The 24,628-nt window shown below is 40.8% G+C and overlaps 1 pseudogene; it reads right to left on the bottom strand.

The window, feature by feature from the left end:
• Window positions 1-1,457: 1,457 nt before the first annotated feature.
• Window positions 1,458-20,175, bottom strand: LOC139720711 (F-box and WD repeat domain containing protein 10B-like; annotated as a pseudogene).
• Between the last annotated feature and the right edge of the window lie 4,453 nt (window positions 20,176-24,628).

Below are 24,628 nucleotides of genomic sequence, written 5' to 3'. Positions count from 1 at the left end.
GAGTCTTCTAGTGCAGTAGCCTATGGGAATCATAAACCTGTGACATCACACCTATAGAAACCCCCACTTGTGAACACAAAAAGTACACATCACAATTTCCTTGAATTTGAATCCGGGTATCCACTTACTTTGTCTTAAAGTATGCATCGCAACATATATTCTGTGATAAATGAATACAATCTGTACTTATGAACACTCTCCTCTCCTCTAAATTTGCATCACAGGGTGGAATATGGTACATAGTTGTAGGTTTTAGTCAAGGTGTACACATCTCTACAAGTTTCACAAAGTCCAAATATTTTGGCATTTCAGCTTATTTCACTCCTATCATAATAATGAATATATTACTCTCTTCAGAATTTGCATAGGGTCAAAAGGGTAGGTTTCACTCAATAGACTGGGTTCGCTACTCAACAAATCTCTACACTTCATGCATGCCTTTCTGACATCGGTTCTTGACAACCTGAAAGCTTTCCCTAGGTTTGCCTGATGTAGCAACAACTCACGTACAAAAAGTGGATTCCAAGTGATCAAAAAATGTTTTTGAGGTACAGATTAACAGAATTGCTTATTAAAGATATCACGACGGAAGAAACATCATCTATAAAGTTGCATATATGCTAGTAAACTGATCCATTTAGAGGTGGGCAGGTTATTATCCTTATGGGAGGTATTTGTTCTGATCCCATCCAAACACCAGGGGTACTCTGTAAAGGGTACCCTCTTATGCAAAAATAATTGTCAAAACAATGTCATTTGAGAGAATGCAAAATTGTTAAATGAATGTCAAATATAGAGAGCAAAACAATAATACTAACATTATGTGTCCAATGACCTGTCCATTTTTGTCTCAAAGTGTCATCACAATAAGAATTCTCCCTTGGGATAAACTCCACTGTCAAATAATGGCAATGAACCGACTACTAATCCCCTGATTTTCATTCATTTACGGCTGAACTTGTCTATGTCCTACACTGTTTACTGCTGAACTTGTTTATGTCCTACATAACCGATTACTTGTTTTTATGAAAAGGTGTGCACACTTCTTGAATTGTCATAGGTCCAAGTATTATGGCATTTCAGGTAATTTCACTTGTCTGTTACTGTTGGTAAGGTTTGCTTGTTTGTTTGTTTGTTTGTTTGTTTACAACACCAATTCTTCTTTTTCTGTATAAAGAAGGGTCCCTCATGTTCTTGGTCATATACTTCTCTGTCTTGGGCATTTTTATTCATTATCAAAGGCTTCTACATATCAAAAGCTTCTCGCTATTGCAAATGTTCATATCAAAGTTAATATTCCATATTCCCACAAACTCAAAGAAAGAACATTTTTTATTTCTGGCGACTCCTGCCATCAAAAGTACTAACATGAAAACTAACCATAAGCATTACCAACATCAACTACTAACAGACATCGAAAGTACCTTTGTGAGCACTAGACAGGATTGAGGTGCTCACTACTTAGAGGAGGTAGACTTCTTGGGTGGCACACTGCTGGATCGTCTCCCTTTAGCCATCTGTAGCCACATCTTCCGCTGCATCCTTCTCTCCTCCTCGTCTTGCTCCTGGAGGTACTTCTCCTGGATGCCCGTCACGTACTGCAAGTAGTCCTGGGTCTGTTGTCGGGTCCGGACCTGGAACTCTCCATGATTGGTTAGCGGGTCCTGGACTGGCTTCTGGATCATGCTCAGCCGGCCGGTGGTGCTCGGTCTCTCCGTCCTGCTTCCCGTCCCCGGGCTGACCCCACCACTGGTGGTGGTGGTGGAGCCACTTCCCCGCTGCCTCATCAGCATTGGCACAATAGTGACTGGCTCGGTGTGGGAGGTCGTCCAGCCGTGGCTCTTCTTCTTGCGCACTGGGCTGACTATGTGACTGACCTCAAAATGTGCCAGGGGTGCCGACACTGAGGCCGAGCTCATCGCTGTCTCACTCTTGCAGCGCCGGAGGGACGCCTTCCCACCACCAGCATCTGCCATCGATGGTACATTCATCTCTGAGCGATGCACGACTTGCGCAGTTTGGGGCCGCACCACGTTCGCTCTCGGGACGGTTGACTCCACGGTCTTTGGATGGATGCTCTTCTTGTGTTTAAAGTCTTGTGGAATGTGCTCAATGGTTTTCACTACAATCTCCTTTGCAATAGGTAACTTAGGAGACCTAGGGTATGCACTCTTCTTCGCTGGTACCCTGGATATTGTTGAGGAATTGGAGCTGGACAAAGTGCTTGGTGTGGAGTATGTAGTGGATGGGGCAGCATAGCCAACATAGTCTATTTGGAGGGCATTTGCAATGGTGTTGTTGACAATGTCGCTGTTCTTCTTGCTCTGTTCCATGTTGCCCCATGTCAGGAGCAGGCGATCGCGTGTGATGCCCTCTTTGGCGATTCTCTGCTGCGACCTGAGCAACGCTTTGGCCTCAGACAGCGAGACGGCATCAGAAGGTGATTTGTCCCGTCTAACCGGAGCGCTGTGCCCTCTCTGTGGAAGTCGAAATTTGGTTGACTTCAATTGAGCACTGGGAGAAGACATGGCAGTTGTTGGGCGCCTGTTGCCAGACTCCCCTCTGATTCCACCATCTGTAAAGGAGACTTTGGAGAAGGCCGGAGAGGCTCCTCTTGACTGACTTGAAAAGGGTGTGGCAGCATCAGACCTGGACATTTTCACTGACTGAGTTGCACCCGAAGACGGTCTTGACCCCATAACCGATGACCCCTGACCTGAAAGAGCAACGCTGGACTTGGATCGGCCCGTCGGTGGGCGTGAGTTCACCCGGTAGGTGGAGGTCTGCCCTTTGACCTCCATGAGACCCAGATCTGTTCTGTCATCCATGGCAGCCTGCCGTAGACCCTGGACATTGCGATAGAGGGGGCCTTTCACGTTTTGCGTCAGCGTAACATTGACATACACCTCCTGATTTTTCCGTGCCTTCTGCAGACTCTTGTCGCTGAGGGACCGGCTACTGTGGGTCAAAACGACATTGCTGCCGTCCCTCTGCGATGCACTATGGGAGATAATCTTTTGGTTCGCTGCTCCTGCCAGCTGTCCCCGCTGAGCACGCACCAATGAGTAGCTCTGCTGCCGGAGGGGAGCATCCCCATAGCGGTTCTTGTAGCGCAGCAGCTCAATCTTCTCGCTCTGCCCGTAATTCCACTCCACTTCTTCAAAGCACAGCATCAGCAGGTTGGTGATGGTCTGCAACAGCAACCTACACCACAAAAATAGAAAGGAACACATCTTGTTTTATCTTGGCAATTCAAATTCAAATCATCTGTCATGCTGTAGTTGGTTATTTTCAATGCTCAAGTGTACTGTTAGTTAACATGTATTCTAGTTGGCTTGTCTGGTCAGTCCAAACTGGTATCTATCTAGTCAATTCTCTCAGATTGAAAATGACACGGCAAACACTGGTAAATTTGTATGTGCTACATTTTACAGGCAATGTGCACAACCAGCTTACAAACTGGCAGTCATAAGAGAGTGGATAGATATATCATTTATGCTTATACAACCCATATGTTCCTCTTGCATTAATGATAACATAACTGCAATCTACTCTGTTGACAAGAATTGTATTCCCTTTTTGCTTGCTTGTTAGCCTTTTTCTTATTTTCTTTCCCACTCCCTATGTTTGTACATGCATTTTTATTGATGCGCCATGGGCACCGAAAGATGGACCTGTATGCTATATGTAAGTAGCCACTTACACTATAGCCCTTTTTACACTTGTGTTTCTTAACTCCGTACTTTCTCTGACCCAGGACTATCGTTAGTCCCGCACCAATTTTTTCAGCTTTTTACAATTAGTCCCATACTAAGCTCTAGTCTGGGGCTAAGGAGAAAATTGACCTTTTTACACTCGAATTTCTTAGTCCGGTACTTTCCAAACCACATGAATATTCATGATTACGCTGTGCACTGTACACGTACACGCACGCACCGGCAGCACTTGATTACCTCGTTTCTGATTGGTCAGTGGGGGTCGGACTTCGTCTCCTTCGCTTAGCCCAGGATTATTTTTTCGTTCTGTTTACAATCGCTTGCTTGGCACCGCAATTGCGGGGTTAGCACTGCAATTGTGGTGCTAACCCTGCTATCTTGCAGGGCCAGATAGTACCGGACTATCGGTGGGGCTAGCCCACTTTGGCAAAAACGAGTGTAAACAGAAAGTGGGCTAAGGATAGTCCCATACCAACGGTGGGGCTAAGGCCCCCCCCCCCCCTTAGCCCCACCGTTCTTGCGGGACTAAGCAAAAATCTACACGTGTAAAAAGCCCTTATCATTATTATTATGACAAAATTTATGAAAACTTAATAGTCATCAATAAATAAATTTACAACTACTTAAAACAAATCACGCAAGACATGCTCTTCCCAATCCTCTCACAAAATAAAGCAAACCCAAGAAAACTTCACTCTCTGGACCAAGCCCTCCCTCTCCTCCAACACACCCGTACCTCTCTCCACAGGGGTGAATGGCCACGATGGGGTCTGACCTGCTGTTGCCCCGGAGCACCCTCAGACAGTCGCCCGTCAGCATGTTCCAGATCCTCAGCTTGCCGTCCTCGCATCCCGTCACCAGGCGCAGGTAGGCCATGTGGACGCACAGCACGGCTCTGTAAGGGAAGGCCGTGGCGAGAGGTATAGATCCATGTAGGGGCATTATCACTACAGGGTAGCCTAGGGGTTCTGAGTGGAAGGATGGAGGTTCTTGGATCATATCTCAATTACAATGAGCCACCAAACCTGGACAAGTAATGTGCAGTTTAATGTTTCCAGGTAAGCGTCCCTGGTCAGTGACGGGGCATTAATCTGCACATTACTTGAATATGAGACCGTTCTGAAGCAAATAATTTTCACACAACAGTAGATATATAATGTACTCTTAAATGAATCCGACAAGGATTGGAACAATCATCCCTCAGCATTCCCACTGATTCCCACTGTTCGGTTACTAGCCATCCCCTTTAAACGTCTTTCTCTCTTGTTTCTCATGTTATGGCTACCTAATCAGTCCTGTTAAAGGGAAAAAATATGACCTTGTCCCAAAATAGACATGCTTCTCCTTTCATGATATTCAATAATTCATGATGAGAATGTGCTGCACAGACTTGTGTTATGCTGAGACAGCTTTTCAATCAAATATTTATATCGGAGCTATGAGGGTTCATCTTTCATATGATGGTTGGGATCACAAATCTTGTTACATTTTGTACAGCTAAAAGTAATTAAAAATCTAGTGTCATTTTTTTTGGTTACATTTATTATGCCTCAAACACATGTACAAATAGAAGAAATGACAACAACAACAATAAGAATAAAATATTGTGAGGCAACATCCAATTACTCCACAGCTGATGGAAGACAAATAACTTTAAACATAGCATCATTTTAGAATGTCGTAACACACTATACAAACATCTCAATCAAGTCATAGATTATAGAGGCAACATAGTACACAAACTAGCTGATGGCAGGAGCAGGATGGGGGGGGGGGGGGGGGGGGGGGGGAGGGGGCGAGAGAGTTAAATATAAGATGTATCCTCACTTTGGGTGACGTAGTGCATTCACACATTTGTCATGGTTGCCGAGGGCACTCCAGACCAGGGCGTAGCCATCCATGCTGCCTGAGATGATATGCCAGTCGTCCACCTTGACGCTGGCAATGGGGCCCTGGTGGGTGTTTGGGTTGGGCAGGCCAAAGCGGTTCAGATGCTTTGGGGAGCGGTACAGCACCTGTTTGGATAACATTTAAAAATGACTGAAAAGTGAACTTCATAGTAGTGAATACAGCTCTGAGTAAATCATATCACTCTTGAGGAATGTATTTTCAAACTCTAGGTTTCTGCATTTCTGTAATCAAGCAAAACATTTTAAGTAAGACCACCAGCACAAGAAAATTTATGTATGTATATTTACAAAGACTTTTTTTCATTTCATATCTTCCACTCCACTTCTCAATTATTATCTTTAAAACACAATGATTTACAATCAGATCAGAGCTACTTTTCTTTTCACAAATCTTTTCTTGTGCATGTATTGTCTTCACACCCATTTCACAAGGCGGTGATGTGGCTCAGTTTGTACTGCATCTACCTTGCAAATTAATGGCTTGGGTTCAATACCCATTGAGTTCAGCTGAGCAATGTGTGTAACCATGCAATCTTCCTAGCAAGAGGCAGAAACACTCTGTCCTTTGGATAGGACATTCTATGGAGAACCCAGGTATGAGGGAGTTGTGATTCATGGGCATTCAAGATACCACTTCATTTCCTTGCAAAGAGCAGGGTGTTAACCCAGTGAAGGGGTCCACCCCGCATACCCACACCAGAAAACTTGCGAGTGATGTCGACCCCTTGTGGTTTGCCCCAAGTGACAAGCAATTGCGGCAGTGTGCAAAAGGTATCAACCAGGAACATTGTGATATCATGACGAGAAAGAAGACTCATTCTATACAATGAAGGTGTGCTATTCTATCTATCTACTTCCCAGCCCTTGCCTTACAAGTATGCCCTGCATATATACTAAAGTTCTGGTGGTTGCCATGGTGATGCTAACCTTGAGAAGACAGGCATCCTTGATGCTCCAGACCTTGACCTTGCCCTCCTCACAGCCACTGACCACTGTGTCACGGTGAACGGCCACGGCGTTGATCTGGTGCCGGTGTTTGAAGGTACGTTTACACTTCCCACTCTCAAAGTTCCACACTGTCAGGAGAAAGAGAATTGTTTGTTTGTTTGTTTGTGTTCATCACAGACTTTACGAGAGTCTATTCAGATTTTAATAACAAATTTTTCCCAAAATTAAATTCTTTCACAATTTTAAGTACATTCAGTCAAGTTCAGAATTCATTTTGAGGTCATAATACTTGTTTTCGAAATACTAATACCTTGTTTCTCGACAAGTTATGGAGTTTTCACAGAGAAGATATTGAAATCAATTCATTGAACTCATTGTATGCATTATATGCATACAATACAGTCACATGCATAGTTTTAAAACATCATGAGCATTGACTGTCCACATATCATCATACTTCAATCTTGTAAATCAAGTTATAATAATAATAATAAACTGTGCTTGTATAGCGCATATCACATTCAGGGAGAAGTCTCTATGCACTTTAAGAATGAAACGATACAAGTAAAGGAAGTAAGGTGAAAATGGGACAGGTAAGTAAACAATAGAAAATTAAGATAAAGCTGACACTGAGAAACACTGATGGCCATGAGCCGTATCATTGCAAAAATTAATATGTTTTCAACATTCTTCTACATGAATCAATTGTTTCAGCATCTTTGATTTTATCAGGCAGACTATTCCATAATTCTGCTGACGCTACAGCAAATGTTCGTGCTCCATAAAATTTGGTGACAGTCTGGGGACAAACTAAGAGAGACTTGGATTTTGAGCGAAGATTTCTAGTCGGATGATACCTTTGGATGAGGTCTTGGAGATATGTGGGACCCAGACCCTGTAAGCACAGGAAAGTCAGCGACAGTATTTTGTATTGCACACGGACCTTTATTGGTAGCCAGTGCAATTCATGTAAAATAGGAGTGATGTGATCATACTTTTGAGCATGTGTCACCAATCTCGCAGCAGAGTTTCGTATCCTCTGAAGCTTGTTTATTTGCATGTCAGGAAGACCATACAGAATACTATTACAAAAATCAATACGTGACATCACATGAGCGTGAACAAGTCTCTCTACTGATTTCCGGTTTAAGTACTGTCGTATTGTTCCAATTTTATGGAGTGCGAAGGATGCAGCTTTACAAGTATTATTTATGTAAGAATTCAGCGTATTAACAAGATGTTTGTCGAGTCTGACACCTAGATTTCTATCAGAGTCTGCAATTGTATTAACAACTCCTTCATCCAGTGTAACAGATTCAAGTTGATTACGTTGTCTAAATCTACTGGTAAAATGAAGAACCTCAGTTTTATCTGCATTAAGTTTGAGACAATTGTGAATAGACCAATGCTTAATATCTGAAATGCAAGCCTGTAGCTTCTAAATGGCATCATTTTGCCTACCACCTTCAATAAATACATAAACTTGAGTATCGTCAGCATATATCATACAGTTCAAATCGTGATGTGAAATGTTGTCCTGTAGTGGAGCAGAGTACAATGTAAATGCTAAAGGGCCAATTACCGACCCTTGTGGGACACCATGGGTAGATGAATAAACCTGGGATTTTGAGTCCCCAATAACTACACAATGACTTCTGCCTTCAAGGTAAGATGCGATTAGCTTCAGTGCATTTCCGGTAAATCCATATCTTTCTTTTAGGCGTGATACTAACATTTGTTGGCTAATGGTATCAAATGCACCTGTGTAGTCAAGAAGGAGTAAGATTGCCTCATGTCCCCTATCAAGAGCTAACAAAATATCATTTACAACTCTAACAATAGCAGTTTCACAGCTATGGTAAGGTCTGTATGCAGATTGAGCACTAGCAAACAAATTGTTATTCATCAAATAATCCTGCATTTGGGAGACCATTAACTGTTCAAGCAGCTTCCCAAGGAACTGCAAGTGAGCAATGGGACAGTAACTTTTCAGGAATTCTGGATCAAGCTTGTCTGATTTCAACAGAAGAATGATGTGAGCAAACTTTAACGTGTCCGGAAAATAGCCATGAGTCAAGGATATGTTGACAATCTTGGTGAAAAATGGAATCAGTTCCATGGAGCACTTTTTCAGAAGATCACTTGGAATAGGATCGAGCCCGCAGGTTGTTGACTTTGAAGCAGACAGTACCCTGAGAACTTGATCGTCCGTGACAGCATGGAACTCCTCAAATCTTTGTTCAGTCATCTGAAACGCGATGTCAGCTATCTCTCGATAGGAGGTTTCTCGAAGGGAGGTTACTATTTTCTCAGTTTTATTTGCAAAGAATGTGCAAAAACGGTCAGCTAAGGATGGACTTGAATTATCATCCTTAGGTAAAGTTCTAGTAGATTTGGCCTGACACAATCTATCAACTTTACGGAAAAACTCCCGAGGACCACAGTCGTCGAGTTCCAACGAATAGTATTTCCTCCTGGCCTGAAGTAGAATTTTATTATATTTTGCAGCTGCATGAACAAAGATTTCATGATCGATTTCCAGCCCAGTACTACGCCAGCATCTCTCCAACTTCCTAAGGTGTTTCTTAGCCTCACGACAGTCACTGTTGAACCATGGTGACTGCGGTCAAGATGTAATTGTTCTATTAATCACAGGAGCATGCTTATCAAGAAGGTTCTCAAGTACCGACTCATATTGATTGATAAGTTCATCTACATCATCTGGGGGACAAGTATACAGTTTGGACTGCAGAATGTCTTCACGAAATGAAACAATATCTATGTCCTTCAATTTCTGAAACCGAATTCTGGTTTTTACAGGTTCGGGTTTGCCCACTGAAAGAGAGCAAATGATGGCTGAATGGTCAGACGGTAGATAATTAGTGCATGATGTCTGACAGACTATGTCTTCGGAAGTTCGGGTCAAGACCAAGTCCAGTGTGTGCCCTTTCACATGGGTTGGAAAATCAATGAGCTGTTTAAGATTTGCTCCGGCAGTTATGTCCAAGAACGTAGATGCCTCGGGGTCATTCTTATCTTCAAAATGAAAATTGAAATCACCTGCTATGACAAGAAAATTTGGTTCAGCCATCAATCTTTCAAGAAGGGTGGAAAACTCTTGAAAAAATATTGGAGCAGTGATCCTTCCATCTCTTTTCCTCTGCGGATGGTAAACAACAACCAGACGAAGTGGCTTCAGCAATTTCTTCCCAGTGAGGAGAAGATTCATGTATTCAAATGATTCTGGAGTTTCACATTTTTCATCTTGTACGTTAAAGCTCCTATGTAGGCAGACACCAATACCACCACCATGTCTGTCAGTTCGTGGGGAATTAAGAAATTGATAAGAAGGGAGAGTTGCTCCTATATCTGCCAAAGACTGGTCATCACGGGCGTAACCAGTTAGCCATGTCTCTGGTATAGCCAGTATGTCAATATTGTGGGAAATCACCAAGTCTGAAATCATATGGGACTTGTTCTTAAAAATGGATCTCGCATTCCATAATGCAAACTGAGAAAGATGAGATACTTCATGCCATTTCTCTCCATGTTGTACACTTTGAGATGATGGAGCCCGGTTGTTTCTGATTTGTTTTTGAATTCGACGTCCTCCCTTATTTACTCCTCTATGAGTGGGGCGCTTAGAAGATATTCCAAGTGACTTTAGTGTAGACCATAACGTTGCATCCACTAAAGTGGCGGAAAGGGGTCTAAGGTTCAATAATTCTTCCCTATCATATTTGATGTGTTCTTTAGACGAACACTGCCAAGACAAAACAGCTGGTGATGAATCATTGTGTTCATGACTGAGTGTGGAATTGCTTCGCTGTAGAGGGCCTGGATTTGGATGGATGTCGCCATGTTTTATTAGTTCAATGCAAAAACTGCTTGTACCATTGGTATGATACAAGACTCTTCCTCCAACAAAAGACCTCAAAGAGTCTTCTGTATACCCTTTTTTAACTTCAGTCAAGCAGCCCTCATTGAAGTTGAAAGTGCAGCATAGAAGAATCAGAGCAAGGGGTGTAATCCTCCAAGACACCATTGTTCACTTCCAAGGGTGTCACTCAGTAGTATGGTTGAGCACATATCAATAGGCCATGTTGTCACTGTACAAGAAATATGGCCACTGGTCTCTAATTTCTGAATTGAAAACATAAAATCTTTATGCTCATACACCATAAAGAGTAAACAAGTAAATAAGTCCACAATTGGCCAGAAGGATCAGGAAGATATCCCAAACAGACTGATGTAAAATTAATCCAGTAGATCAAACAGTGTCACAAGAAAAAAGTCAAGACTGAGGAGAGGGGTGCAGGCGGCTGCTAGGCGCACACACACACAATAACAATCTCCAAATCCAGTTATCTCCAAATATAAAAATCCAAGTTATCTCCAAATATGAAAATTAAATCCTCTTTATAATTAAGGTTCAATGACAGAAATAAACATCGCTAACATATGCTCACTGAAGTCTTTGACCATCACATGTTTCTCTTTTTCTTTCTTTCTCTCCCTTCTCCCCCCCCCCCCCCCCCCCCCCCTTTGCCTCTTTTATTTTTTAGGCATGGCTGAAGAACTTACTTGGTACTAAAAAAAAAACTAGAAATGTCGCTATGGTGACTGGTATGCCTCCGCCATAATGCATGATTCTCTAATAGGTCTAAATAGTACGTGTGGACAATGTTTGATTACATTTTCACAAAATCAGCAAAATGTTAAAATGACAAGTTTGTCACAAATGTGTTGAATGCTCACCTTCCTTGACCTAGATTTAATTCGATGAATAGGAGAGCATGTATTTGGGATTTACAGACTTTAACTTGACTTTGACCCATTCATACATTTATGCATTGAGTAATTTTCAAGGTATGGAGAAAAAGTGCAATTTCTGTATTGAATAGTAAACTGATACCATTTTCATCTGGCCTTTGACCCTAAAATTCATAAGACAATCACTGTCAGGCGAAAGATGCATAAATATGAAGTACGTTTCAAGATCAACTTGAGCCACTTCCGAGATATGGAGGAAAAACTTAGTTCAGCACTTTCACTTGATCTTTGACCTTTTGACCTTTGAGGCAAAAACAAAAGGAAAAAAAAAACTTTCCAGAGAATCTCTATTAGGTTAAACATGCATACACCTAGTGTTAAAAAAAAAAATGATAATCCTGCTGGCATTACATAAACATGAGGGAAATGTTTAGTAAAATTTGAAGTGTTGCCCTTGACCTTTGACCCCTGACCTTTGAACCCATAAACCCTAAATTCTCTAGATAATCACTGCCAGTCAGTACATGTATGACTATGTTCCATGAAGAGACCTTGAACAATTTCCAAGGTACAGAGAAAAAAGGTGAAGTTTTGATATTTTTACTTGACCTTTTGACCTTTGACCTCATGACCCAAACTTTCACCAGAGAATCTTAATTGGGTAATACATGTATACACTAAGTTTAAAAAAAAATATCTTCAGGCATTGCATAGATATGATGGAAATAGTGAAATTTTATGTATTTGACCTTGACCTTTTGACCTTTGACCTTGAGCATGTGCACCCAAAAGTTGATATTGCTGCTGAGACCAGAGTGTCTTTCATACATGTCCAGACAGAGGATGGTACCCATGTGGCCGTGAAAGTGTTTCATAGGACGCCCGCTAGCGATGTCCAGCATCTATGAGGTACACACAGGGGTTAAGTATTGAATGTAGAGGAATAGAAACACACACATAGAGAAGCTGTATGCTTCTATCATAATGTGCTACAGAGACATATATCCTCCAGAACATTATTGACTTGTTAGTATTTGATTGATCCTCATTTCAACCCTCATTACCCGAGATCAGTGGTCAATTTAAAGAACACTCATATACCTTGTATAACAGATATCATATTTACTATGATCTACCATATCTGCAGTAATACATATCATGATTATGACAGCCATACACAAACGAAAATCACAGGAATGAATAAGACTCAGAGCACGATTTAACTACTGTATACACCATATATTTAGCGAGTCTAATTTTTTTGTAAATCAGGACTTCCGACAGGATTTTGCGAGTGGTTGAATTCGCGATTGTGGAGTACAGCACTGAACGGAGACACGTATGTGTGCACTTCACATTCATGTTGGGATCAGAGTTAATATTTTCGCTTGTTTTCAGATTCACAAATAGGACCTGACTCGCACAATTTGCGAAAATAAAAACCTCGCAAAATATTCGGCGTATACAGTATGTAATCCTTAACCTCACAAATTCCAAAGTACAAACAATGCAGCAGCGTAAATTACATATATCTGGATGACAACTCAACTTGCACTGGAACACCTACCTGATACTGGTGTCAAAGCTACCACTGATGACAAAGCCTCGGGCCTCGTTGATGTAGAGGGACTTGATGGACCCCGCGTGGCCCGTGATGAGAGGACCCGTTTCTTGACCGCTGATCACGTCCAGGAACCTCACGTGGCGGTCAAAGGAGCCAATGGCCACCAGTTGACCAAAGTTGTAGTGGACAACTCGGTTGATGTCTTGCCTAAAGGAAGAAATAAAAAGATTTACAGGTATTAAGCTACTTGGATGTGACATTACACTTTCAAAAGTATCTATTAATCTGTCACTCTTTTGTTAAGGGTTATCAGAATGCTTGACAGGATTATTGCCCCTTTTCAATAGCACATAATTCACACATGAAGTCAAGATTACTCTCTGTAAGTTATCAAGCCACTCATCAAGCCAATGTGTGAACTGTGAAAGCTAGGAATGTCTGAAGACAGCTCTTTAAAGTATGTGTACTTAAAGCTCTTCTGGCTAATTATACAAATCGCAGAGTAGTTCTTTTCTTTTTTGTTCCTTTTATCTTTTTAAAAAATAATTTGACATACTCACTGTCATTATAGGTACCGGTATGTTTTATTCAGCTCAAATGTCCCTTTTCAATGTGTGCAAGCAGAATGTATCTATTAAAATGGGACTGCAAAACAATCACCCTCTCTGCATACTTTAAAGGGATGGTACAGTATTTGGTGGAGATGAGAATTGGGCTTTAAACTTTTTGCGAGATACCAAGAAAACACTTATGAAATAGTACAGAGCATACCACTCTAAGAGGAATTCAAAGTTTATTTGATGAAAATCGGGTTTGGAATGACTGAAACATCCAAAAACTAGATATATCGCTACGGCTACTGATATGCCTCCGCCATAATGCATGGTTCTCCTAATAGGTCTATAGTACAATGTCTGGACAATGTGTGATGACAGTTTCACACAATTGGCAAAATATTAAAATGACAGGTTTGACACAAATGTGCTGAGTGTTCACTTTCCTAGAACTAGGTTCAATTGGATGAATGATTAAAATGTCAGAGTGCAGGTATTTGGGGAACTGATGATTTTTACTTGACTTTTGACCCTTTTATGAGTTTATGCATTGAGTAATTTTCAAGGTATTGAGAAAAAGTATAATTTCAGTATCAAATGGGAAAATAGCATTATCTAAACCTGGCCTTTGACCTTTGACCTCACAGTTCCAAAGAGAATCACTGTTAGGTTGAACATGCATAAATATGTAAGTTTCATAATGATACCTTGAGTTACTTTTGAGATATGGAGGAAAAAGTGCAATTTAGCACTTTCACTTGACCTTTTACCTTTTGACCTTTGACCTTTTGGCAAGAAACTTCCTCAAAAATATATATTGGGTAATACATGCCATACATCAAGTTAAAAAAAAACAAACCTTCAGGCATATTGCATTTTAAGGAAAGTAGTGATATTTTGAGGAGTTGACCTTGACCTTTGACCCCCCTGACCTTTGACCCATGACCCCCAACTTCCCTAGATAATCACTGCCCATCGGTACAAGCATATATACTAAGTTCCATGAAGATACCTTGAATCATTTGCGAGATATGTAGAAAAACATGAAATTTCATTTTTTTTTCACAAAATAACCTGTGACCTTTGACCTTTGACCCTGTGACCCTAAAACCCACACAAAGTATTATCCCCCAAGGATATACCCTCATACCAAGTTTGATGTAAAACCACCACACGGTTCTTGAGATATCGACAAAAACAAAACGGGACGGACGGACGGACGGACGGACGGACGGACGACCCGAAAACATAATGCCTCCGGCCACTTCGTTGCGGAGGCATAAAAAGTAAAACAAAGCGATCGTTAAAAAGTGTGGGTCCCACACTATATTAGAATCGCTCTGTTTTGGATATCTCAGCCATTTCAAAACCAATTTTCATCAAATAAACGTTGAATTCCTCATGGAATTACATGCTCTTTCATATTTCATAAGAGATTTCTCATTATCTCACCAAAAAATGTTAGAAACCTGAAATTAGGTCTCAACCAAAACTATACGACCCCTTTAAACACATGCAAGATAATTAGTAAATAATGCAGTGATATTTCTGCTAGTGACAACTAATTTCTCAGCTCGCAAGAAACAATTTCCTCTGCCAAAAAATATGACACATATTTGCTTGGTGCATGAACAAAGAGCGTAGGTCATTGCTCTCTGCTATTATACATACTTTTTTTTCTTTTGATGATATTCTTCATAGAAATGTTTGTAAAAATGAAGTTCTACGCTAGCCAATCGAAAGATGAAATGGAAAGATGAAACAGACAATATAGGAGAAAATACAAAGAAAAGACAAAATCTGGATGACACGTAGATGAACAAGAATTCTTTAAAAGATGAAGAGAAAGAAGACACGACAGATAAAGAAAAGGAGAAGGACTCTTACTGGTCACTAAGCACCATGACATTGTAGGCACCGCAGTAGATATTCCTCTCCTCCATCTCCACATCGTGTGTGACGAGTCCGCTGTACGACGTCGACAGGCTGATGTCGCTCTTGAAATTCACCTCCTCCGGCGGGTCGTCGGACAGCAGGACGTCGTAAGAATCCCCCGCCAGCCTCGGGACGGGTATATCGAGGTGGCTGGCAAAGACTGGATTGCCTCCTTTCGCAGAGGAGCCCTTAAATATGATGCATGACATTACTTGTCAATGATCACGATGCAGGCTTTTGACAAATTTTATGGTTTTATATATTGACCATAATGACTACTTCTTGTCAACTTCACACAGTAAAGAAATTTCAAACTTGTGCTTGCGAGTCATATTATGAAAATGAAAACATAATTCTTGGAATATCTGATATATACATCTGATACATAGCTGCTTACATATACTGTAATACATACTGGAGCATAAGCATATGAGTCCATGAATTTTCTCAAATATAACTTTAAATAATTGAAGTGTAAAATAGATTAATTATTTATATCTGATGATCTTTTTCAACTATGTTTTTGATTACTGCCTTGTATAAACATCAGAAATATGCAGTTCTTTGCACTCTTGGTTTTGCTTTGATGATTTCTTTTTTCTTTTTCTTTTTTGGAAGATGAAGAAAAGGGAAGACGAGGACATTGGCAATGCAGCTCACAGTAATGGCATCCTGATTCCTTACAAGTGATCACATTATCATAGCCTCTCGTACATCCAAAATAAATAAATTCAACATGCTAAATTCAACAATGTATGGTTTGGTTTGGGCCACGTAAGCTTGAAAAGAATTAATTCTACAGGAAACATTGCTAAATGTGGAATGGAGGATTAGCTATCTAATCAAAGATAATTTGCCATCTCATAAATAACAACAAAAAAGGCCTCTGTCGTATCATCCTTGATATGACAATTCAGAATTGCGCTCTTAAACTGGGTAATTGCTACTTAAAAGCAAACTGTTCTTTTGCTTCTCTTTCTACTCAGAAACATTCTAATCTCTGGTTGCGTTAATCAACTTTTCTCAGTTTGAAATGCATTTCAATACCCGCTATCAAAGCACATTGTTGGCAAACATCTTTTGGATTGTGCTTTTCGAGTTGTTGCATTTATCAACTCTGTTGTGAATCAATTGGGAGGCCTTGTCACTGTACAGCTCCATTGTACACTTTGACCCAAAGAGCAAAGATGTGTAGCTTGCAGTGGTTATCGTGGGCAGGTCTGAGCTATAAAATGTGTTTCAAAATGATTCTGCGTTTATCAATGCATTTCTGGCTCAACACATTTGCAATCTCACTTCTATTGGCATTTCACACACTCTTTTCTAACCCCATAATCAAAACAGCTTTGCATTTATCAACCGCCCAAATCTCCCTGAAAGTTATTTGGAAACCTTTTCCCCGCCTTTCTCCCTCAACAATCCACTCTACCCTTTCTGTTTTGTCACTCGATAATTCTGTGTCCATCCCTGTCAACAAAGCCTTGGTGTAGTCATGGTAACGGATCTCACAGAGGACTTGGAGACTGACCTGCATGAGCATGACTTCCTCCCAGATGATCTGCCTCATCTTCATGTCCTCCTCCACCTCCTTGGCCACGTAGCACCAGTGAGGGCTCACTTCAAAACAGCTGACAAGGTCCCCGTATTCCATGAAGCTCAGGATGTATTTGGACAGGTGGACAGGCAGGCGTCGGATGAAGTCCACGTGCTGTCGCACTCCCGACAGCGCACTGTCCGCTGCGGCCATGATGCGGAGGGTCGGGTCCAGCGAATGGACGCTTGAACCGGAGGACACCTCACTCAAGGTGTCCTCTGATTCGTCCTCGACTACCACATGGTCTGGCTCGAGGTAGTCTCCTTCCCCGAAGGGACTGATTGGGTGGGAGTAGACGCTGGACGCAGCCCGGAGAAGATTGGTCTCTGGATGCTTGTGGGACTGGAAGGAGAATTCGGTGTCCACCAGTGATTCATTCTCATAGTCTGCAAGATAAAGTTTCAGATGAGAACAGGGTCATACAATGTTAGAGATAAACTGTCAAACTATGATCACTGTTATTACAATGATGCATTTAAGTCTTGCTCAAGTGACATGACCTCACTTTGTGCTTCATAGCATGACATCACTTGTGGCAGTTGTGGGATTTAGAGAAGGAGCATGAAAATATCAACTGGCACACATATAGAATTTTGATGTGATTATATTTTACATCATGTTCACCTTAATGAGGCAGTCTGGCTGAAAACTCTCCTGTGGAGTTAAGACAATTTATTGTGTGTGTGGTTTTGATTCAAGTGACTAAGATAATGATTGATACATTGCTAAGTATTTTGAGCATCAAGATATGGTGTGGCGAGTTTGTAAGAAAGAACAACATCATAACCATTTTCATAAGAACTTCTCATAGGCTGTCTGTGTCTGGACACAGTTCTACAATTGGAGCAAATGTGATAAAATGTATGTTGTTGCATGTGTCACTAAGAAATTGTTGTCTGTTTTGCGTGGCTTTCTTTTTGAAGAGACAATGTGTGTGCGTATTATCAAGTTTTAATCACAATTGCTGTCATGACTTCACCAAACTCTCTTTCTTTGTCTCATACATGAACCATCAAAGTGTGTCTGTAAATTTGTACAATGCTCAAAAGTTCATTTATGCCCCCGAACTTGCACTGGGTTGAATTCAAAACTATGCAAAATCATTACATGTCATCTCTAAGTCTGATTTTATCTAAATACAACGCTTAGAAAGGGATGTTTCCTTTGTTTACACTTTAAACTGGGACAATTAGATTTGGAGGGAGATGAGAGAGGGGATGAGAAAGCGGAATAGAAGTGATCTATAGATATGATAAAAAAATGAAAAGATGTGTAAAATAGATATCATCTTCAGTGGTTTAATTCCAGCAATCAGTGGGGGGGGGGGGGGGGGGGGGGGGGTAGGGAGGGGGAGAGGGAGAGCACAGTAAATGGTCCTACCCATTACATTTGCTCAATACCCTGGGTGTTACATGCACCATTTGCAAACTGTACACAGCCATTGTTCAATGGATACATCTCATGTATCAGTGCAAGTTACCCTGGGCAAATACACATTGGGGGACAGGCAAACATGGAACTAGAACGCCCCTGCTGCTCTCTCCGCGGAATGATGCTAATGGACAGGGGATTAGGTCCCCTTTGTTTTCCATTGACACCTCACCAGAGCATTCTAATCCCTTTTCAAACTCCGCTGATCCCTTTCCAAATCGGAGAAGTAGCCGTTTCATTGTGCTCTCCAAAACATGTTACATTCTGTCAAGCTGGGATATTGACACATGGTTCAAACAGTCTCCTCTTTCTTTAAAGTCAGTTTTGCTTCAGGATTCAGCAGTCCTCTCATATCCTAACAGGGGTATATAATGTAACATTACTGATGTAGGGGTTCATGTATCTGCCCTCACACCAACACCTGGTTACCATAGGTATTATCATCTGAATTGTTATGGTTTCTGCCCTACAGTGACACTCTACATAAATTGCCAGTTTAAAAAACAACAACAACACTAAATAACAATGTAAGCACAACATGAGATGACTGTAAAAATTTATCCATTATGACATTATGTGACAGTTATAAAATTAATCAATAGTTTAAATTCAAACTTTGTATTTAAAACGTTGTACAGTCTTCAACAAACCACTGCCTGACATAACAGTTTTGCAGTACCGTAACTTAGAATGCATGGTAGTTTGTACCATTGCAGCGAAGAGATACCTAGATGTTTGTTTGTTTGTTTGTTTGTTTGTTTGTTTGTTTGTTTGTTTGAGGCAATTACAGTCCCGATATATCACACAATATTACATGATATATCAAAATCTCCACCCAAATCCAATTTAAAATATATAGTAGAGTATCATTTATTATTGATGATTTTGTTAATCTATTTACAATAGTTACAATGTATCAGTGTCACCTTGTCGTCACTGAAAATGAGTTGTTAAAAAAAAAAGAAATTGAAGCAGAATTCGCAAGATATTTAAGTTGAAGATGCATATTGTATGCATACAGGTATACAGAATACCAAGATGATAAGAATGGGAATTGATTAAAAGATTGGGCAGAATAAATAAAACATTCTAATACTGTTTCCTTTTCAAATGACAGATCTCAGAAAAAACACTGAGTTGACATTCAACAGATGTTATTGTACTCACCAACACTTCGATTCCTCATGATCTGCTTCTGCTTCTCATTGTTCAGCATTGTCTGTGCCAGTTTGTTGACGGCGTGAACCAACTCCCCACTGCACATCTGGAGCACACCAAGGATGTAGTTGGACTTACTCCAGTAAGGTGCAGCTGAGAACCACCTCAAGCTATCTTGTATCGTCTCCTCCGTGACCTGGTTTCGCAGCGCACGGTCGTGCCCCGCATCAATGTGGTCTCCATTCAGTCCCGGGTTGGCCCGCGACCGCGAGTAAAGGTAGTCCTTCCCGCACAGCGGCTTAAGAATCTGCACAACGTAGGCAAAGAGGTTGGCGCTATGGAACCGCCGCACCAGCCCCAGGAGGAAGCGCCTCTTGCTCTTCTCGCCGGCACGGAGGAACCACTGCCGTGTCTCGATGAGGCGGGTCCGCACCACGCACGACTCGCACTTGGTGCAGATGGTGGTGCCCCTTGAGGCCAGGCAGCGCAGGTCAGGAGACTTGCCGAGATTGAACTCAAAGTTCTCTGTGGTCCTCGGAGGGTGCTTCATGATGCTGACTGAGGTAGCAGCAAGCTTTGACACTGGCATCATGGCACTAGAGTGGCCTACTTCTCCACGTCTTGGCGACTGATTGCTGGTCAGATTAGCATCTACATAATGTGGAAAAGATGAATATGTTTAAACCAATAAGGAGATATTATCATTCAAAGGTTTTGAACAATCCACAACAACAACAACAACAACAACAAAAACCATGGCTTTCGTTCCATACTTGTACAGACAAAAAATGTTGACCTAACGTTTCAAAAGAGCCGTCATTTTGGCATGCAACCAATGAAACATAATAATCAAGTGTGAATTATGGAAAAGTACATCCATGTAATATAAATACCATATAGTACTTGGATAGCCTAGTATCTCAGAGCAACATGAAAAAACACATCTAGTCCAACAAATCATTTCACCACACAATGCTATTTTGAACTTCAAATCCACTTTTTGGACATTACATGTCTTGAATTGAGCCTTCTTTGATGGTACAGATGTCATCCTTAGATTGCTTGTGATGAAATGGAAGGAGCTGATTATCAATGTATCACAACAACATGGCCAGATCCACATGCACTGAGAACCAATAGTTCACTGAGACAATGTTTTGCCCACACTTCCCTGCACATTTTACATTCCTTTTGCTCTCTTCTGAATTGAGCGCACAACTAATTACAAGCACCTGTATACCCGTCAGTCCTTTGTTCTGTACCAGGGGGTGTCTTTATACACAAGTCTATACAAAGCAGCATGTTAACACATACAAAAACTATTCAAACAGTGTCCCCCTCAAGCCCCCCCCCCCCCCCCCCATGAGCACTCTGCAGCCAGTTGAAAAGGCAACTTCAAAGTACATTGTATTTACTCCACCAACACTGCCTTTAATAGCTAGCTTTTCCAGTGTCTGTTTTTCTATGTGAATTGGGTCTCAGACTAATGTTTTATGTTCACTGTTCAGTAAACCTTGTGTCAGTCTCAGACATACACTGTACATGCAAGGCAGTCACCAGAAAATATGTGTCAACAAGTGTATGTTAAAATAAATACAAAAATCAATGACTCTTATTGTATGCATTTTACATTTATTTTGGCAATTGTTGCACTGTTTATGCGTGTCATGCAATGGTTTGAGTTGAATGAGTGTCCAATGCCTAATAATGGCAATGTTATTATGTTAACATAAAATGGTAAAATGGTTGAAGAATTGGACACAGCCAATAATTTTCTAAAGGAAGATCTAAAAATTTAGATAAAATATGCCACGCTATGCCTTTTCTGCATAATTTCAATATTGTTCTTTGAACCTTGTTGAAAGTTTTCTAATGTTGAGGACGCATGAAAAGTGACCAGCCAATATAATAGTAAATATTTAGCAACTCTTGTACATGTATTAGTAAATTGAGTTTAACATTCTCTGATGTGTGAAACTTGAGTTTACAACCTGACCACATTTTGCCAAGGCCAAGCTCTCACAAAAAGATATATGTAACATTACTTTGCAGAGTTTAAACTTTAAAGCTCACACAACTTGGGCTTGGTTTGGTTTAACCGCACCAGCAACACCAACCCGTACCGAGTCACGGTCGCATTGCAGCCCTATGGCTATTGATGTACATGAGTACCACCTGATATGGCTTAGTATTTTGGTGACCAGAGACCAAAATACAGGGTTTTACACTGAAATTCGTAGCCATACTGTTAGATAAGATACTTACAATCAGAGGCGCGGAAATCGATTTACAATACAATATGTTATAAGAGCCCAGTGAAAGATTTTATCTGAGGTTTTAGTCCTTCCGCACTTCATATCGTAGTACAGCTTACACAGCGCATGCGCTAACAGCCTTGCTGTCAATCGGGTATGGATAAAACGTAGCACATATTATAATACACAATGTATGCGTGTGGAAAAAAAAACAGGACAGCTGAGCTGAGAATTTATATGAATATTCATTCGCGCATGCGCAGATCATTTTATTTACGTGATATGTTCGAAATGGCGAACCGCATCTTGCGGAGATGGTCTCAAAGATGATGACGATTAATCTTGTTTTTGGAGGTAATAGTGAGGGATATAGCTGCGTATAATATATTTAACAATATGGTATTACAACATGTGGCTTTTCGTTGCGAATCCAAGTGTCGTTTTGACTGATGAGTCGTTCACTAAATTGCAAGCATCGCAGTGCACTTGATTACTTCACTAAATTGCATACAAGTTGTTGGGGCGCTGTTACTGGTTACAGCGCCCCGCGCCAGGGTTAGGTTTGGTTAAACTTTGACCGAAACATTGGTCTGTATCTTGTTGGGGATATGTTCCGCGGAGACTGCATCTGACTTCACAGAATCCCCTTTGTCTACGATCTACGGAGGAGAGTCATAAAAAGAAGAAAAAAACTCCTCCAGACAGATAGATTTTTCAGTCTACTAGGTTCAACTTCACTTTGGACACATGAACTACCACGCAATGCAAGCCCGCTCATCATTTCAATTCAACACAACTTGTCTAGAACTTAGAAGTAGAATCTTCTCTGGCTCTAAAGATTTCTAGAGCTAGATCTAGTTAGACTTCTTAAGAGTCCATTTTGCTGTGCTCTATTCTAACAATTGCCTCAAATTTACTCTGGTCCAATCAATCACGATAGAAGAACCTAGCAAATAGGTCTAGGAGCTCTACACAATGTACGTAGATCTACTACGCCTAGCTAGCTAAAGTTTAAATTAGACTTCTATCTAAGTACAAAGTAGGCCTACTAGTTTTCTAGTTTGCATATTCCTTGACCGAAAGATCGGTCTGTATCTGTCCGTCGGGGAATGTTCCGTGGAGACTGCGTCTGGCTTCACAGATCCCCTCCGTATACAGCGTTAATGGCAAAATATAAAAGAGTCCTCCGGACAGACGGATCTTTCTGTCTAGCAATTACAATTATATTCCCAGACATGAACATAAATTTGCAGACAATTAACAGTCGGTAACACATCCATCCATCCGGAAGCCATACATCCTAGCACATAGACTATTTTATTTATAAAGGCAGCCACTTATTCATAAGTACACGCCACATATAGAACTAGACTATTAGAACACTGGCCACGCCACACGGAAAGTTACGACTTCGACTACGTGTTCGAGAAACTGAGAAGGAAAGCAAGTTACTCCTTCCGACAGGTATTAGTACACTCGGGACTAGGGAGTTGTACTGTCACAAGTAAGCTCCAAGCATTTAACGTACTAGAAGGAAGAAAACAAGTGGCGATCTTAACTTACCTTCTGTGAGTGCCACATCTTACTCTTCCTCGGAAATTTTCTCACGAAAATTTGAGAACGGTCCCTATTGTCATCCTAGTTTATCGATTTCATACCATGTTTTATCAATAGACGCTCTTTCGCATTGTTGTGAAAAAGCTTCACAATGCGCACTATGTCGAGCTTGCAATCAATCAATGCCGATTGAGCTATCCTATATAAATAGCGTATCTACGCGACGAGACTCATCAAAGGTAGGTCCCTATGCAATGATTATCTTACCAAGCCGACAATCGCACAGCTGTGAACAACAGATGGCAGCATACACATCGGCCTTCAAAGAAAGTAGTTGAACGGATCGGTAACCTGTTGATATTGCTTGTGACTTTCAAATGTATTCATGAAATTCTTTTTTATTGCAACGACTAGTCCTACATCGACGTAGATAAGCACTGAATTGATTATTGTTTTAGTAGTAGCCATGATAAAAGATATCATGGGCGTACGTACTCGAGCAGGATTCGAACCTATTTATACGACCTCCTGATCTCCGGGCAGGCGTCATCTCCACTAGATCACCGAGCTACCGCCCGACAGTTTTGCCAATTGAATCAAAATAAAAATGGCAACGAAATACTAGTAATCTAGTATCGTTGTTTGTGGTTTAAGCAAGATAATCTGTTTTCTACATTTTATTATGGAATATCTCAGGTATAAGTAAATCTACCGCCGATTGTATTGTTTACGGAATAAAAGGTTGGTCACATTAGAAAGTATAGTTTGCTATTGAATGATACACTTTTGGTGTATTATATAGGATCTTGGAGGGGAATCAAAATTAAGCTACCATTCATATTGTGCAATATGCAATTGTAGTTTTGCATGATGATAGCTCAAATTATTTTTAGTCAAGTTTTATAGTCAACAAATGAGAAGTGTTGTGAATTTTAGCTGAATTAGAAATATCTGGTCTGAGGAGGCAGTATTGATATGAAATGAGCATCGAATTTCCGTTGAGATGATATTTTTGATGACCAGATTACTGGTATGCTGAAGAGCAAGAAAAGTGCAATAACTAAGCTTTAAGATTCTCTTTCAAAATGTTGAACATAAATGAAGAGCTTGCTTCCAAAAGGGGCTAAATCTATCATTTTTAATGGATTTAGCGCTTCTTCTTTTTTGTTGAAGCAAGCTCTTTATAATATCTTGCAGTGTTAGCAGAAAAGGAGCAGTTAATAAAATAAAGTT

The sequence above is a fragment of the Diadema antillarum genome, unplaced genomic scaffold (genome assembly GCF_040938485.1).
Source record: "Diadema antillarum isolate AM-2024a unplaced genomic scaffold, OU_Dant_1.0 scf00000132, whole genome shotgun sequence".
Taxonomy (NCBI): domain Eukaryota; kingdom Metazoa; phylum Echinodermata; class Echinoidea; order Diadematoida; family Diadematidae; genus Diadema; species Diadema antillarum.
The sequence above is the reverse complement of the archived record's forward strand: the minus strand, read 5'-3'. Positions and strand labels throughout refer to the sequence as shown.